Genomic DNA, 18,572 nt, shown 5'->3' with positions numbered 1-18,572 from the left:
TTACCGCGAGGGTGTCCTGAACCTTGCCGCCGGCACCAGCTACGGATGCTCCTCTCATCTTGGGACATTTGCTCGTTATATATATATATATATATATATATATATATATATATATATATATATATATATATATATATATATATATATATATATATATATATATATATATATATATATATATTGTAACCTTAACTCCCAGTGAAATTTGTTTTAAATACATTTGTTTCTCTTTTTTGAATAACAGTGTTTGAATTGTGTAGTGCACAGTACCGAGTCGTGGATTCCAATTGGGTTCTTTCCACTGTTGTTTATTGGTACACGTGTCCTATGTTGGAATTTTCTTCAAAGAATAATGATGCCTTTGGGATCTAATACACAATTCTGTGTAGCTGTGCTGAAGACAGCTTGTAAGGCTTGGTGCACAGCATTAGTGAATTTCCCTACATGGAGGGCTTATTCTGGACAGACAGCCGGGATCTCTCAATAGCTATGGTGATCAAGGCCATACACAGAATTTGGAGGCATGCTACTGTTTAATTAAAAAGTGGTCATCGCTTTTTTTCCCCATGAGGAGCGGGGGGGGTTACACTCGATGCAAAACTATGGAAGGCGGTGAACGTAGGAATATGATGAGAAGGAGGGCGGTTTGGGGACTCATTTGAGGGCTCCAGGTAATGTCCTTCCCAATCGGTCAATTTCTTTTTATATGCATCACTTTTACAGATTTTTTGATATTTCAACTAAGGTACTTGAGCAACAATGGAACTGCACCAACACCTGAGAAGGTCGAAATAAAGCTGAGGCCAATCAGAAGACCCGTATCAACCATGTACGTCAACCTTCTGACCAAACTGAAAGTCAAGTCCCACTGGCGTGAAGCTGGTCACACATTTAGAGTATCATCAGCTATCCATGATAAGCTTGTAAATGTAACAGGTACAGCGTAACGTGGGGATCAAACTAAAACAAAACTTCTATCTGCACGGATCATGAGCGAGCCTTTAAGGACGCATTCTTCCATGGCGTCTGGATATGTCCTGCTATCAGATCTTGTTGAAAAGAGGTGGTGCACATTTTGACTTGAACAGTCGATACACCAGCAGAGTGTCATATGTCTGCTAGGTCAAACACCTTGGAAAACAGGTGGAAATAAGCAGCATGGCTGGTGGACGTAAGGATAATGTTGGCCAGAAAACAAGGGGCAATTGCTTGGAAGACGGGAAAGGGTCGGTGAAGGAACCGATCCAATAAGAGTTTTATACGGTCCACTAGAGAACTGGGAATTAGAATGCAGCACAGTGATGAGTTAGGTAAGTGAGAATGGACTAAAATTTAGAAATTGTGTGCGTTGAGCAGGATCTGGGTGCATGTTTGCACTTGGAGCCTGCTTCTATGTGATTGTGAAAGTAGCGCTATTGCTGCTACAGCTAATGCTTCCATCTGCCCACTCAATATCTTATAGATGTCATGTTTCTACTAGCTCTAAACTCTACATCCATTCACCTTCTGTCCTACTTGAACACTGACTATATATGTAAAGCATGTGCTACTCTTCTAATTTCCCACTTATTATACCTCACAACTTGTGCTCATTTTGCCTTTTTATCCGAAACATGTGAATCGTGTTTATCCCACTCCATCGGACTCAGCACCACTGTTCCACTCTGAATAATCGGTGCCTTAACACCAAAAAATGGTCTGCATCACTTGTTCTCCTTAGCAAGATCTATGCAAATACAGATTTGGGGTTTAGTCCTCGACACAATGTTGATCATTTAGGGCGCCAATGCCCATCAAATAAATAACAGCCCCCGGTGAGAGAAGTATGTTTGTCTAAACATACTGTTATACATGCAGATACAGATAACGAAAGATGCCGTTCTCACTTTGAATTTGTAGGAGATGGCTCCAGCAATGATATACTTATTGGCTACAGACCTAACATGATGTAAAATGTAATGCTGAAGTATTGATAAGTGAGTATGTTCATCCTAATGCAAATGCCAATGTATGAGGACCCATGCAAGGACTCCAATTGATAAAAAAATAAATATGACCTGTATTTAAAAAAAGGTTAGATTTGCTGATTAACTCCCAGACTGTGTTTGTGGTACTTTGCACGAAATGGTCATACAAGAAAATAAAATGTTAACTCTAACTTAAAGTTATTTTAAAACCATTTGATTAATACCCTGCTGCGAAAGACAATAGGGTGTGCTTTAGGACAATGACTTCACATTTACTATTACACTTAAATAGCAAGCTGTTGGATTTGAAACTTTGTGCTTGAAATGCATCACATAATATCAGATTGACAACAGAAAATTACAATAAAAGTAGAAATAAAAATAGATATATCTTAAACATTATTGTACATCTACCACCAGGATGAATTTGGAAATACGCATCAATGTTTTCTTGCAAGAAAGTTAACGAATACTAGAGTAAAATAGTGTTTGCTAGCACTGCGCATGTCAGGAAAATTATGCATGAACAGCCGGATAATGAAAGGTTCAAATCACACCAGTGTCTAAACAACATGTGAAAATGGATCTGTCTCAAAGACAAATTTCAGCTCATGTGAAAATATTAAGTGTTCGCTGTTTAGGTATTGGGATTAATCCTGATGGTTGTGCAGACACATTTCTGTTCACAAAGTATCTAAGTGAATTAAAAATGTGATGCAAGTTTATACAATGTTTATGAAAAGATATTTATTTTACAAATAAAGACTATTAAAAATATTGGGCATTCATAGATTTAGAATAAATTCACATTAACATAAAGTGATTAAAGTAGCTCGAAAAAGGAGGTTAACAAGGAAATTGTGGTCTTTTAAAAATAGGGCGGTCATCTTAACTGAATTGTAGTTAATCAAATGTGATTCAGGAGGCGATTGTGTAATGCCAGTTCAAGAAAATAGGGATTTGAATTCTGAAAGGTAGTAAAAGAGCGAGAAATACACATTGTACAGTAACGATGTTTACTTTGGAATAATGATGTGGCCAGAAATATGTTATCAACACTTGATAAAAAATATGGTGAAGTACAGAGTCTGCCAAGAATGGAGTCTCACACGGGAAACACAAGGACGAGGTCAGTGCTTCATATTCACCCACAGCACCAGTAAGGTGCATCTCAATGCCCAAGCCTCTGAGTCCTGAGTGGAATCGAGCTCCTTATACAGCGACAGAGAAATATAAGACTAGAAATAGCAACTACAGCCTGGAGCACACCAGCGGCAGGCAGGGGTTCCAGAGTTTCAAAATCTGCATAACATTTTCAAAAAGTGAAGACGTGGCCAACGGCCAAAGATGGAGGTCTTGAGATCCGCGGCTGGTCCCGAGCCATCAGCCCTGACCCAGCTTAGCAGCGCCTGCCATAGGTAGAGACGGAGCTGCAAGGGCCAGCCTCCCTGTCTACCTTGTTCTGCAGCTGCAGAGGGAGATGCCCAGAGGTGGTGACTGGGGCATCGTCCCAAGGAGCTCCTGATTCGCCCCAGCCTGGGGACTGCGGCGCCGCATGACTTTTGCTCAGCCGCACCACTGGCTACAGTTGGCCCGGAGTGCCTGGGTGCTGGAGCAGGGGATGGACTGCCTCAGCACTCGCAGGAGGTGGCGCTTTTGACTTAGTGTGACTGGGAGGGAATTGTGCCCTGGTCGGTGAGGTGTGTCTGCCCAATTGGTGGCATCGCCTGCCTGGGGGGGCCGGGGGGAGGGGGGGAGGAGGGGTTCTATTCAGGTACCAGTGACGATCATCTTTTGTGGACCAGCCCCTGTGACAACAGCCTGGGCAGCACCCTCCCTGTATTGTTGGAATGCGGGGGACCCGGCCCTTGGCTCTCTCCTTGGTGTGTTGTTGGGCCTGCATTCACCCTCAAAGACTTACCTGATCACCTACGCGATGAGCTCAGACTTCACTACTGGAAACTCTAAGGTTATAATACCATTTTATTCTGTAATGTAATTGGGGTGAATGAAAAACCTCAAAAGAGGAGCGGTTAATGCTGTATCTCAAGTGGCTCCAACCTGCAGTCCTGTTGCTCCAAGAAACACACCTATTGAGTGCAAACTGTCCTTCTTGGACAGACATGGCTACACCAGAGTTTACAATTCGGGCTACATGTGGGATCTAAAGGGGTGGCCATCCTCCTGCAGAAAACCTTCCGCATTGTAGTTCAAAAGGTATCCTCAGAACCACTGGGCTGCCACGTCCTGCCAATAGGACACTGATGACAGCAGTGTATGGATGTTACTTAGCTCCTAGCGGCGTCTGCCACGCGCTTCACCCTTATTGGTGGCAATTATAACACCATAATGCATTGTCGACTGACACAAAGTCTTAATAGGAGACTGGTAGGTCACCGCTCCTTTCTGACTGCTTGAGGGTAATAAGACTCATCAACATCTGGCGGCTACACCACCATAGCACCAGGCAATACATATACTACTCCCCTCACACAGTACATCCTTATGTGTTGACTACTGTTTAGGTCGAGCTTGTTGGCAGCGCGCATTTGCTGCATTGCAAAGCATGCTGTATTGGAGTATGTACTTGAAGCCTCGCCCAGTCTCTGCTCATATTCGTCATTGCCCTTCGTAAATGCTGGCTTCTGATTCGTAAATAGGCTTGTTAGTCCCTCCTTAGTACAGTCTTGTCTTCATTTGTAACCTCCCACGGCGACCGGCCCTTTTACTTGGGTTACACGGTGTTTGATATTTAATCTGTAAGCACTATTTTCTTTATTGAGTTTCTCTTACTGCAGGCAGGACATGCGCTGCTTCAGCTGGATGAACGACGGGCCTCACGACGAAGACCGGATTATCCGAAGGACCTTGGGACACCTGGAGACTCAACTTCATTGAAAAATTGAATGTGAAACATTGTGTTCCTGTGAATCTGAAAAACTGAAATAATTAGAGAAAGATGTAAACCAATTCATTTAGCCTTGAGAAAGCCCTGGTGCTACGTGCCACATAGGGTGAAACACGTGCCAGCTGTTTTACCTCTTTGCTCAATAAATAAAATTTGGATAAACTTAACGAAAAAGAATTGAATCATTTAAGAGCCAAATGGATGTGGTGATGGCTTTTGTCAAGATCAAATAAAAGTAAAGAAGGATTTACCCTGATCACTTATCTATTCAAAGGAAAGGAATACATACTCGCTTCTAACCTCAAATTTGTAAATTTGAAGCTCTTAGGGTCCGGGGCTTTGAGTATGGCTCCTTCACTCCCTTAACAATTACGAATAAAGATATAGGCCTGAGATCTATGGACCTTCTATCACAGTTGGAGCTGCTTCAGCTGCAACCATTTGTGTTTATATAAGCAGCATGCACACGTTTTATCTTATCTTATGTGTTTTTACATTAAACCCTTGCATGCGGCCGTGATTCTGTGCCTGTGCGGCAAAATCGCAAGTGGGCGGGTTTATGATGGCCCCCAGCCGTCATCAGCACATGAGCGCCGTAGTGCATGACAGACGGGGGCAGTCATCAGCATGCAAGGGGTTAACAGTATGGGTGCCCGCTTTCAATAACAACACAGGCGCCTGCTTTCACTTTAACCCAGGCGACCGGCATTATTTTAGTCCTCCATCGTGAGGGTTTCTCCCACCGACTAACCAGACCTAAAGCCCGGTCTCCTCCAAAAGACAGTCTACGTTGCCTCCATCCTTGCTTGTTACATACACCCATTACGAATATCAAGCCTATGTTGGATTGGGGAGGGGGATAGTCATGGGAAAGTTAGCATACATCGCAAGGTCAATGATGTGTTGTATTTCCAGAAACAACTTGCTCCGTCATCCTCCAAAAGGCATGTCACAGCTCAAGAAGGCGCTAAATGTAAGTAGTAAGGGAATGATACCTTTCATCACCATTCATTTTTTGACAGGTGGGAACGCCCCCTGGAAGTGACGTAGGAGCCGGATATCCCGCCCCGGATGTCCCTCCCCCGGATATCCCTCCCCGGAAGCCCCTGGCAGGAAGTCTGGGGCCGGAAGGCCCTGGCCGGAAGGCCCCGGCCGGATTTCCGGGGGGGGTGGAAGGCCAGGGCCGGAAGTCCAGGGCCTGAGGACGCCCCCAGAGGGACCGTGGTGAAAGAGGGGGCAGGTGTAGGCAGTGAGTGTCCTTCACATGTGAATTAATGGCTGTGTGTAAGGGCTGTAGTAGAGGGCTGGTGTGAGGTGGCTAGGGTTATCGCCAAGGCATCCAGTAGGGCCTACAGGGTGTTTAGGTCTGTGGGGTGGCTGCGCAGAGACTTAGCTGGGGGCTCAGTGCTTGTTGGGGCAGCAGGGACATGCCTGGGCAAGCATGGACATGTCTGGGCATGTCCACTGGCTAGTAGAGGCTGCAGCCTGATGTTGCTTGAGCAGCGTCGTGGGCCATCTGTGGAATGGGAGCCCTAGATTGTTGCAGGGTGTTTTTGGGGCGATAGGCCAGCCCCCAGGAGGCGTGCCTGTGGCCTTTGGAGTTCCTGAGTGGTGGCCGGAGTCGTGGTGGCGTGCCATAGGCATCAGGGGGCCGGAAAGCCATGGGTCCTAAAAGAGGAGGGGAGGTAGGCCACTGGATTGCGAGGGTGGTAATTTTGCCGCCTAATTTTAAAAAGTCTCAGGTCGAAAATGACAGCATTTATGAAAATAAAAACAAGTGTTATGCATTTGTGATTTCTTTTACATATATGGTAATGTATTTGGGGTGATAAACATGGTCATCTTGTAAAGCAGCAGCAGGGGATTGACAACATGTCCAGGCAGTGTTCTGTAACATGCAGGCCTGTGTAACATAATGCACAGCCAAAAGTTGAAATGCACAATGTGAGTGACAATTACTAAAAGAAAATAATAAAAGAAACGTTTTTAAATGTCTCTGATGTAAAATGATGTCTGTTATGGAGACCAAAAATAGGGGAAATAAATAAAAACACCCTCTGGGCAGTTGTCATTTCTTTCTTTCTAAAGGAACTTAATGTTTGAGGGATAAAAAGCACGGGCCTGTATGCAGGGATAGCTGGGGGGCTGTGAAACAGGGTAATGCCTGTTTCTTTAACAGGGTAATGTGCGGTCACAAACCTAGACTGTCAGTTCCATGGTGCAACATAATGCACAGCCAAAGTTGAAATGCACAATGTAAGTGACAATTACTAAAATAAATACATAAAGACATGTGTTGTGTATTGTGTTTTCTTTCTAAGGGAGGGTAATGTGTTGGAGATTATTAATATGGGTCAGTATGTAGGGACATCTGGGGGCTGTGAAACAGGGTAATGCCTGTTTCTTTAACAGTGTAATGTGCGATCACAAACCTAGACTGTCAGTTCCACGGTGCAACATAATGCACAGCCTATTTGAAGGTCTCTGAAACAAAGGACATCAATTACTAAAAATAAAACTAAAATCTTGTGTTATCCAACTGAGGCTTTGCTCTACCTATGAGTGTGTGTGTGTGTGGCAGGACTGATAAATATGGTATTCTTGTACAACATGCACATTGTCCAGCAATATGGTTAGGCATATTTTTTATAACAGTAACACAGGCTGGCCCCAACCCAGAAAGGCGGCAAAACGTCCTGGATATTCAACATGATGGAAAATGTACGTTTTTTTTTTGTTAGGGCCTAAAGACACGAAGAGGCTTCTGCGCTGGGCGGCAGCTGGCATGGTCTGATAAGCACAGCTCGACAGTGAAAGCGTGGCGCGAAATATGCACATGGGCCTCATAGACGGCCGGCTAGTGAAAGCATGACATTTTAAAAGCTCTTACTTTTACATTTGAGGGGGTGTAGAGAAAAATTGAAGGGTAATACGTAAACTATCTCTCACCAGTTTTTAGACACTTAGAGGGACCGTACATACCACACCACTCTCAACACACACACACAATACCACACCATGCCACACTTTCTCTGACTTTGGCACACCATATCAATACGTCTCACCTTAAAGGTCTGTGTACCACATCACCAAATGCCACATAACACCATACCTCACCTTACCACACGAAATTGCCATGTAATTACTATACAATTCAATGTAGTACAATAGCCAAGAACACACTTGACTCCCCACAGCGCCCTATACCACCCACTGCAACACCACATCTGTCTAAACCATACCTACCTGCTTCTTTACATAAGTTACATCAAGACACAAGTCTGACACAGAAAAGGAGGGTGTTCAACATCTAGTATAAACCATCTATCTATTATGGCAAAACTCTTCCTGTCACTTTGCCGCCCCTCACAGCACCCTTGTTGGCTTCATAACGCCACACAGGACCATACAGTCTATGGTGTACAACACAACACACCATACTGTACCACAACACCCCTCCCTGTTCACCATACCACATATGCCACATAGCAACACTAAATCTAACACCACACTAATGCACACCACACCAATCTACACCACACCAAAACGCAACATCCTACACATTGCACCACCAGATACAAGTATAGTTATACCAAATGACAACATCCCACACTTTATACTAAGCCACATCACATGCTATCATATTGCACCACACCCATCCATCAACCCTTCTCACAGTTCCCTATGCTTCCACATCAGACTACAACACACCATGCAGTATACATGCCATTCAATACCACAACTATCCATATAAGAGCAATTACATTGATCAGCACAGCAGAACTATACAACAACAAAGTTCAGTTAGTACATATCACAACACCGCACCATCGAACACACCAAAATACCACACAAGACAATCTCATATTGCACCACTCCACTTGAGTCTACCTCACTACAGCCCATTATATCATGTACCAACATATTCCATCATGTCACATCATCAATTTTCAACACCACCTCTATCAGTACCACACCACTCTCAACACACACACTACCACACTATGCCACCCTTTCTCAGACTTTGGCACACCATATCATTAAGTCTCACCTTAAAGGGCTGTGTACCACATCACCAAATGCCACATAACACCATACCTCACCGTACCACACTAAATTGCCATGTAATTACTATACAATTCGATGTAGTACAATAGCCAAGAACACACTTGACTCCCCACATCGCCCTATACCACCCACTGCAACACCACATCCGTCTAAACCATACTTACCTGCTTCTTTACATAAGTTACATCAAGACACAAGTCTGACACAGAAAAGGAGGGTGTTCAACATCTAGTATAAACCATCTATCTATTATGGCAAAACTCTTCCTGTCACTTTGCCGCCCCTCAAAGCACCCTTGTTGACTTTATAACTCCACACAGGACCATACAGTCTATGGTGTACAACACACCCTACTGTACCACAACACACCTCCCTGTTCACCATACCACATATGCCACATAGCAACACTAAATCTAACACCACACTAATGCACACCACACCAATCTACACCACACCAAAACGCAACATCCTACACATTGCACCACCAGATACAAGTATAGTTATACCAAATGACAACATCCCACACTTTATACTAAGCCACATCACATGCTATCATATTGCACCACACCCATCCATCAACCCCTCCCATAGTTCCCTATGGTTCCACCAAAGGCTACATCACACCATGCAGTATACATGCCATTCAATACCACAGATATCCATATATAGGAGCAATTACATGCAACATCACAGCACAGCAGCACTATACAACAACAAAGTTCACTTAGTACACATCACCACATCGCACCACCGAACACACCAACATACCACACAAGACAATCTCATATTGCACCACTCCACTTGAGTCTACCTCACTACAGCCCATTATATCATGTACCAACATATTCCATCATGTCACATCATCAATTTTCAACACCTGCTCTCTCAGTACCACACCACTCTCAACACACACACAATACCACACCATGCCACACTTTCTCGGACTTTGGCACACCATATCAATAGGTCTCACATTAAAGGTCTGTGTACCACATCACCAAATGCCACATAACACCATACCTCACCGTACCACACTAAATTGCCATGTAATTACTATACAATTCAATGTAGTACAATAGCCAAGAACACACTTGACTCCCCACACCGCCCTATACCACCCACTGCAACACCACATCATTCTAAACCATACCTACCTGCTTCTTTACATAAGTTACATCAAGACACAAGTCTGACACAGAAAAGGAGGGTGTTCAACATCTAGTATAAACCATCTATCTATTATGGCAAAACTTTTCCTGTCACTTTGCCGCCCCTCACAGCACCCTTGTTGACTTCATAACTCCACACAGGACCATACAGTCTATGGTGTACAACACAACACACCCTACTGTACCACAACACCCCTCCCTGTTCACTATACCACATATGCCACATAGCAACACTAAATCTAACACCACACTAATGCGCACCACACCAATCTACACCACACCAAAACACAACATCCTACACATTGCACCACCAGATACAAGTATAGTTATACCAAATGACAACATCCCACACTTTATACTAAGCCACATCACATGCTACCATATTGCACCACACCCATCCATCAACCCTTCTCACAGTTCCCTGTGCTTCCACATCAGACTACAACACACCATGCAGTATACATGCCATTCAATACCACAACTATCCATATAAGAGCAATTACATTGCTCAGCACAGCAGAACTATACAACAACAAAGTTCAGTTAGTACATATCACCACACCGCACCACCGAACACACCAACATACCACACAAGACAATCTCATATTGCACCACTCCACTTGAGTCTACCTCACTACAGCCCATTATATCATGTACCAACATATTCCATCATGTCACATCATCAATTTTCAACACCACCTCTCGCAGTACCACACCACTCTCAACACACACACTACCATACCATGCCACCCTTTCTCAGACTTTGGCACACCATATCATTAAGTCTCACCTTAATGGTCTGTGTACCACATCACCAAATGCCACATAACACCATACCTCACCGTACCACACTAAATTGCCATGTAATTACTATACAATTCAATGTAGTACAATAGCCAAGAACACACTTTACTCCCCACACCGCCCTATACCACCCACTGCAACACCACATCCGTCTAAACCATACCTACCTGCTTCTTTACATAAGTTACATCAAGACACAAGTCTGACACAGAAAAGGAGGGTGTTCAACATCTAGTATAAACCATCTATCTATTATGACAAAACTCTTCCTGTCACTTTGCCGCCCCTCAAAGCACCCTTGTTGACTTCATAACTCTTCACAGGACCATACAGTCTATGGTGTACAACACAACACACCCTACTGAACCACAACACACCTCCCTGTTCACCATACCACATATGCCACATAGCAACACTAAATCTAACACCACACTAATGCACACCATACCAATCTACACCACACCAAAACGCAACATCCTACACAATGCACCACCAGATACAAGTATAGTTATACCAAATGACAACATCCCACACTTTATACTAAGCCACATCACATGCTATCATATTGCATCACACCCATCCATCAACCCCTCCCATAGTTCCCTATGGTTCCACATCAGACTACACCACACCATGCAGTAAACGTGCCCTTCAATACCACAACTATCCATATAAGAGCAATTACATTACACATCAAAACACAGCAGAACCATACATAAACAAAGTTCACTTAGTACATATCACCACACCGCACCAGCGAACACACCAACATACCAAACAAGACAATCTCATATTGCACCACTCCACTTCAGTCTACCTCACTACAGCTCATACACCAACATATGCCATCATGTCACATCATCAATTTTCAAGACCACATCTCTCAGTACCATACCACTCTCAACACACACACTACCACACAATACCACACTTTCTCAGACTTTGGCACGCCATATCATTACCTATCACCTTAAAGGTATGTGTACCACATCACCAAATGCCACATAACACCATACCTCACCTTACCACACTAAATTGCAAGCTATTACTATACAACTCACTGCCGTACAATAGCCAAGACCACAAATGACTCCCCCCCCCCCCCCCCCCCCTACCACTCACTGCAATACCGCATCAGTCTAAACCATGCCAACCTGCTTCTTTAAACAAGTTACAGCAAGACACAAGTCTTACACAGAAAATTAGGGTGTTCAACATCTAGTATAAACCATCTATCTATTATGGCAAACCTCTTCCAGAAAAACATCACACTGCTGGCCAAACAGAGCTGTAGTAGAATATAAAAATATAATGCAAGCCACAAAGCCCTCACCCAGAGGCATCTGCTTGTTTACATCCATAAATGGACAAACAATAAACTCGAGGCGCAGGGATAGAGACACACCACCACAGTGCAAATTGAGCAAAACCACCACAAACACACTGACAACAAATCAGGAATACACAAGTCTGATTTCCCCAATAAATGAACCTTCTGTTGGAGAGCAAACTACCATAAAAATTAAGGGTATTAACAGACCATGTAAATAGTGTAGGGTGGCTAAATAAAAATACCTACCATAACATAACAAAGAGTTCTTTCCCATTTGCACAGTTGCTACTAACACAGTATCAGGTTTACTTCCCCGCTTTCTGGACATCCAAGTCCATTTTCTTCTTTGGCTCAATACACTACAGAAAGTCCTATTTTGTAGATTTTAAAGGTCGTTGTGGTGATGGAGGGATGTCTATCTTGGTCTGAGACACTTTTAATTGCATCAGGAGTTGGAGAACAAAAATCTTCTGTCATCTAGAACATGAAAGGTTTAGACTCGGCCGCAGAAGTGCTCTATGGCATGAACTGCTTCCGAGGGAGCTTGAAAGGGGTCATCTGGTGAACAATGTCACATGAGCTCTGAAAAGCCATCAGTGATGCTAGAACACATTTCTGATTCAGGATGCTGGGCCAGGGGCTACAGCAAGCTAAAACTGTAGGTGTTCTAAGAGCATCATGCTGCTACTAAACATGCAAGTGTATCAAATGAGCATGACAAAAAGTTTTAAGTGGGGAGCTGAAGAGATGGAAGTGGGTGAATGATAGTCAGACATTTTTTAGTGAAAATGTGGTTCAGTTTGCATTATGGTGCGATATTATGAATCATGTGAATACATTGTGCCATTTTATTTTACAATAAAAAAATAATTAAAGAAATGAGTTACTTAGAAGAGACCATTAATAAATCAGAGAGGTTTTAGCCATGCATGCACACAAGGGTAAAATAATTTGTGGATTGGTTATTTTCGCGCCCTACTTTAACACATGTCTGTCTCCACATTTCCCAATTAAAAGACGCAAATGATTCTTGTCTGCTATGTTGGCAAACTTTAAAAAGGAGCTATTGGTTACATTAGTGCCTTTCATGTGCCTCATTCTTGTAATCTGATATATCCCACTCACAAGAGTGGCATGCCTTTGTTCTCTGGGCTCTCCTTAATTTCCGTTGATCTTTCACTGCTTTTGAGCACACAGCTCAAATTGAAAATTTCACAGATTGAAAGGCTTCACTGTTTTCCATCACCTTTCTTAACTCCTTCCAGGTCTGGGGGTGCTGTACCACCTGCTGCACCCCTAGTTCCAACACCCGGGGCGCCAGTTGGTTGTAATTGTGAGTGACATAGGGGTGGACAAAAAGGAGTTTGTGTTTTCTATCTACACTGGATGGCACCTTTGGGAATGTACAACACAAGGAGTATACTCTGTGTATGGGGAGTATGGATCTGTCCTCCTGCCTCAGCACATGCACTTCAAGGCACTTTTATTTAAGAATAGCTTCCACAGATTGACAGGTTCATGTATGTTTTAGCTCTAGCACAAAGAAGCAGAAGAATCAGTGCTTAACTTGAGCCGGTGTTTTCCAGTGCTCAGCTGGCACTTAATCATCAACACCAGTGCTTTTCATTAGCACCGGTTAAGGACACGTTCATTTATGCATAGGGAGATTAAGTGATTTGTCCGGAATCACAGGATGTTAAGCCGATGCCGTGGCTCAAAACTGGTTCCCATGCACCAATGTCAGCAACTCTGGCCATTACGCCACACCCTCTCCCCACTTTCGTGGTTGGTAGTTGGCTCTGTTTTAGGCGGTGCTAGCAGGAGAAATGGTCTGGTGGAAGCTGCCTCCTGACAAGAGCCCCAGCACTTAGTTTTTTACAAATTAACCACTGCAATGAATGGTCTACAGAGTACAATTTTTGCAACTGAGATCAAGAGAGCAAAACCTGTGTATCCATGAGCCATGGAATCAAAGCAGTAAAACTACAATAAAATAGTGTTGTCAATACAGCAGTCGACTGAACAGAAGACAATCACGAGTAGGCTATCAGCGGTGCCAAATAAGGGGATACAATGGCAGTGTGCTAAGGAATGTAATGCCACGTCTGTAATTGTTAAATGCAATGGTGTTGTCTGAGCCCTCTGATGTGCACTTTGTATCCTGGCTGCTCTAAATACAAATGTACTAGACTAACAGCATCATGGCACACTCACCCTGAAAACATCAATAGTCTTCTCAAATGAATGCTAACATGCATAGAATGTTGATAGGAAGTATTGTCATTGTCGATTTCCCAATAACATTACTGTACCGCCCCTAAACAGTATGAGACTGAGAATTGCCAGCACTACAAGTACTGGAATGCTATCTGTGTTAAGTAAAGATCTTATATCAGTATGCTGAGGATTGTGCTCCCAGAAGGTGCAGCAGGGGAAGGCAAGCATTCAATAAAATGTAGTATCTGGGGTACAACAAGTGTGCAGAGCCGCAGTAGCCAGTGCACCTACCACAACTGGCCCCTTGTAATACAGCAGACGCCGGAGACCACCAATACTTAAGGTATGTGTATAAAAGGCATTGTTTTATTTTGTAATTTTTACCCTCTTAAAGCTGTTAGGTCTCTATGACATAGTACTTCAATATTACCTATATGCATGCTAATTTTACAGTTATTCCTTGTATAAAGTGTTTAACAAATACCAGAACTGTCTTATAGAATAAAAACAAAATCCATAGCTACTTACATTATGTATAGAGTGTGTTTCATCAGCATGGCTGTTTCCCCTCTGCACCATGTTAACTCTGTAGTCTTCTGCCAAAGCCTGTTTACCCGCAAAGATACAATTAGGTGCTCCAATAAATTTCAGAGTGCAAGTGTAGTTACATCCCTATTTCATTTTTTTCTCTGCGCACTCCCAAGGTGTAAAAAGCGCTCCTTAAAAATGTCATACTTTCACCGACCTCTCCCTGTCTAAGAACATCATGACTGTGCATATTACTAGACCCTCTACGCCACTTTTTGAAAGACTCTCATGCTTATCAGTCCCTGACAGCTGACTCCTATGTAGAAGCCTCTTCGTGTCTTAGCAGTCTTTTAGGTGGTTTGAAATTAGGCGCTGAAAATGTTACATCAGCAAACTTACATTTTAGTTTTGCCGCTCTTATGAAACTCTTGTTCGTCCCGCTCTTTCTGTGATGCAACAGCATTTTTTTTTAAACCCTGTTACAACTCCATGTCTGGTTTGCCACCTTTTGTGGAATTTGCGCCATCCAGCCCTTTCTGGGCTGTAGCAGCCTATTTTACCGTTACAAAAATATGTCTGTCCATGTTACTGAACCCTTCTGCATGCTTTACAAGACTGCCATGTTTATCAGCCTTGGCCCCTCACTCACACATAAAGCATAGTCTGGGGTGCAGAAGGGTTCAGTAACATGGACAGACATATTTTTGTAACGGTAAAATAGGCTGCTACAGCCCAGAAAGGGCTGGATGGCGCAAATTCCACAAAAGGTGGCAAACCAGACATGGAGTTGTAACAGGGTTTAAAAAAAAATGCTGTTGCATCACAGAAAGAGCGGGACGAACAAGAGTTTCATAAGAGCGGCAAAACTAAAATGTAAGTTTGCTGATGTAACATTTTCAGCGCCTAATTTCAAACCACCTAAAAGACTGCTAAGACACGAAGAGGCTTCTACATAGGAGTCAGCTGTCAGGGACTGATAAGCATGAGAGTCTTTCAAAAAGTGGCGTAGAGGGTCTAGTAATATGCACAGTCATGATGTTCTTAGACAGGGAGAGGTCGGTGAAAGTATGACATTTTTAAGGAGCGCTTTTTACACCTTGGGAGTGCGCAGAGAAAAAAATGAAATAGGGATGTAACTACACTTGCACTCTGAAATTTATTGGAGCACCTAATTGTATCTTTGCGGGTAAACAGGCTTTGGCAGAAGACTACAGAGTTAACATGGTGCAGAGGGGAAACAGCCATGCTGATGAAACACACTCTATACATAATGTAAGTAGCTATGGATTTTGTTTTTATTCTATAAGACAGTTCTGGTATTTGTTAAACACTTTATACAAGGAATAACTGTAAAATTAGCATGCATATAGGTAATATTGAAGTACTATGTCATAGAGACCTAACAGCTTTAAGAGGGTAAAAATTACAAAATAAAACAATGCCTTTTATACACATACCTTAAGTATTGGTGGTCTCCGGCGTCTGCTGTATTACAAGGGGCCAGTTGTGGTAGGTGCACTGGCTACTGCGGCTCTGCACACTTGTTGTACCCCAGATACTACATTTTATTGAATGCTTGCCTTCCCCTGCTGCACCTTCTGGGAGCACAATCCTCAGCATACTGATATAAGATCTTTACTTAACACAGATAGCATTCCAGTACTTGTAGTGCTGGCAATTCTCAGTCTCATACTGTTTAGGGGCGGTACAGTAATGTTATTGGGAAATCGACAATGACAATACTTCCTATCAACATTCTATGCATGTTAGCATTCATTTGAGAAGACTATTGATGTTTTCAGGGTGAGTGTGCCATGATGCTGTTAGTCTAGTACATTTGTATTTAGAGCAGCCAGGATACAAAGTGCACATCAGAGGGCTCAGACAACACCATTGCATTTAACAATTACAGACGTGGCATTACATTCCTTAGCACACTGCCATTGTATCCCCTTATTTGGCACCGCTGATAGCCTACTCGTGATTGTCTTCTGTTCAGTCGACTGCTGTATTGACAACACTATTTTATTGTAGTTTTACTGCTTTGATTCCATGGCTCATGGATACACAGGTTTTGCTCTCTTGATCTCAGTTGCAAAAATTGTACTCTGTAGACCATTCATTGCAGTGGTTAATTTGTAAAAAACTAAGTGCTGGGGCTCTTGTCAGGAGGCAGCTTCCACCAGACCATTTCTCCTGCTAGCACCGCCTAAAACAGAGCCAACTACCAACCACGAAAGTGGGGAGAGGGTGTGGCGTAATGGCCAGAGTTGCTGACATTGGTGCATGGGAACCAGTTTTGAGCCACGGCATCGGCTTAACATCCTGTGATTCCGGACAAATCACTTAATCTCCCTATGCATAAATGAACGTGTCCTTAACCGGTGCTAATGAAAAGCACTGGTGTTGATGATTAAGTGCCAGCTGAGCACTGGAAAACACCGGCTCAAGTTAAGCACTGATTCTTCTGCTTCTTTGTGCTAGAGCTAAAACATACATGAACCTGTCAATCTGTGGAAGCTATTCTTAAATAAAAGTGCCTTGAAGTGCATGTGCTGAGGCAGGAGGACAGATCCATACTCCCCATACACAGAGTATACTCCTTGTGTTGTACATTCCCAAAGGTGCCATCCAGTGTAGATAGAAAACACAAACTCCTTTTTGTCCACCCCTATGTCACTCACAATTACAACCAACTGGCGCCCCGGGTGTTGGAACTAGGGGTGCAGCAGGTGGTACAGCACCCCCAGACCTGGAAGGAGTTAAGAAAGGTGATGGAAAACAGTGAAGCCTTTCAATCTGTGAAATTTTCAATTTGAGCTGTGTGCTCAAAAGCAGTGAAAGATCAACGGAAATTAAGGAGAGCCCAGAGAACAAAGGCATGCCACTCTTGTGAGTGGGATATATCAGATTACAAGAATGAGGCACATGAAAGGCACTAATGTAACCAATAGCTCCTTTTTAAAGTTTGCCAACATAGCAGACAAGAATCATTTGCGTCTTTTAATTGGGAAATGTGGAGACAGACATGTGTTAAAGTAGGGCGCGAAAATAACCAATCCACAAATTATTTTACCCTTGTGTGCATGCATGGCTAAAACCTCTCTGATTTATTAATGGTCTCTTCTAAGTAACTCATTTCTTTAATTATTTTTTTATTGTAAAATAAAATGGCACAATGTATTCACATGATTCATAATATCGCACCATAATGCAAACTGAACCACATTTTCACTAAAAAATGTCTGACTATCATTCACCCACTTCCATCTCTTCAGCTCCCCACTTAAAACTTTTTGTCATGCTCATTTGATACACTTGCATGTTTAGTAGCAGCATGATGCTCTTAGAACACCTACAGTTTTAGCTTGCTGTAGCCCCTGGCCCAGCATCCTGAATCAGAAATGTGTTCTAGCATCACTGATGGCTTTTCAGAGCTCATGTGACATTGTTCACCAGATGACCCCTTTCAAGCTCCCTCGGAAGCAGTTCATGCCATAGAGCACTTCTGCGGCCGAGTCTAAACCTTTCATGTTCTAGATGACAGAAGATTTTTGTTCTCCACTCCTGATGCAATT

General features: G+C 43.1%; 1 protein-coding gene across 3 annotated transcripts in view; it reads right to left on the bottom strand.

Annotated features, from left to right (window-relative positions):
* The window catches only part of ATP7A (ATPase copper transporting alpha), a 568,605-nt gene that overhangs the window by 328,604 nt on the left and 221,429 nt on the right, over positions 1-18,572 (bottom strand). Inside the window, exon 1 of one of the 3 annotated variants that reach the window (XM_086918414.1) lies at positions 14,995-15,222. The exons of the other annotated variants lie outside the window; for them this stretch is intronic. The gene's annotated coding sequence lies outside the window, so the exon portion shown is untranslated. Of the gene's footprint in view, positions 1-14,994; positions 15,223-18,572 lie in introns of those variants that run through there. 3 annotated transcript variants of the gene reach the window in all.

Source organism: Lissotriton vulgaris, chromosome 4_1 (assembly GCF_964263255.1).
Source record: "Lissotriton vulgaris chromosome 4_1, aLisVul1.2, whole genome shotgun sequence".
Taxonomy (NCBI): domain Eukaryota; kingdom Metazoa; phylum Chordata; class Amphibia; order Caudata; family Salamandridae; genus Lissotriton; species Lissotriton vulgaris.
Note: the sequence above shows the minus strand (reverse complement) of the source record. Positions and strands in the feature narration are given on the sequence as shown.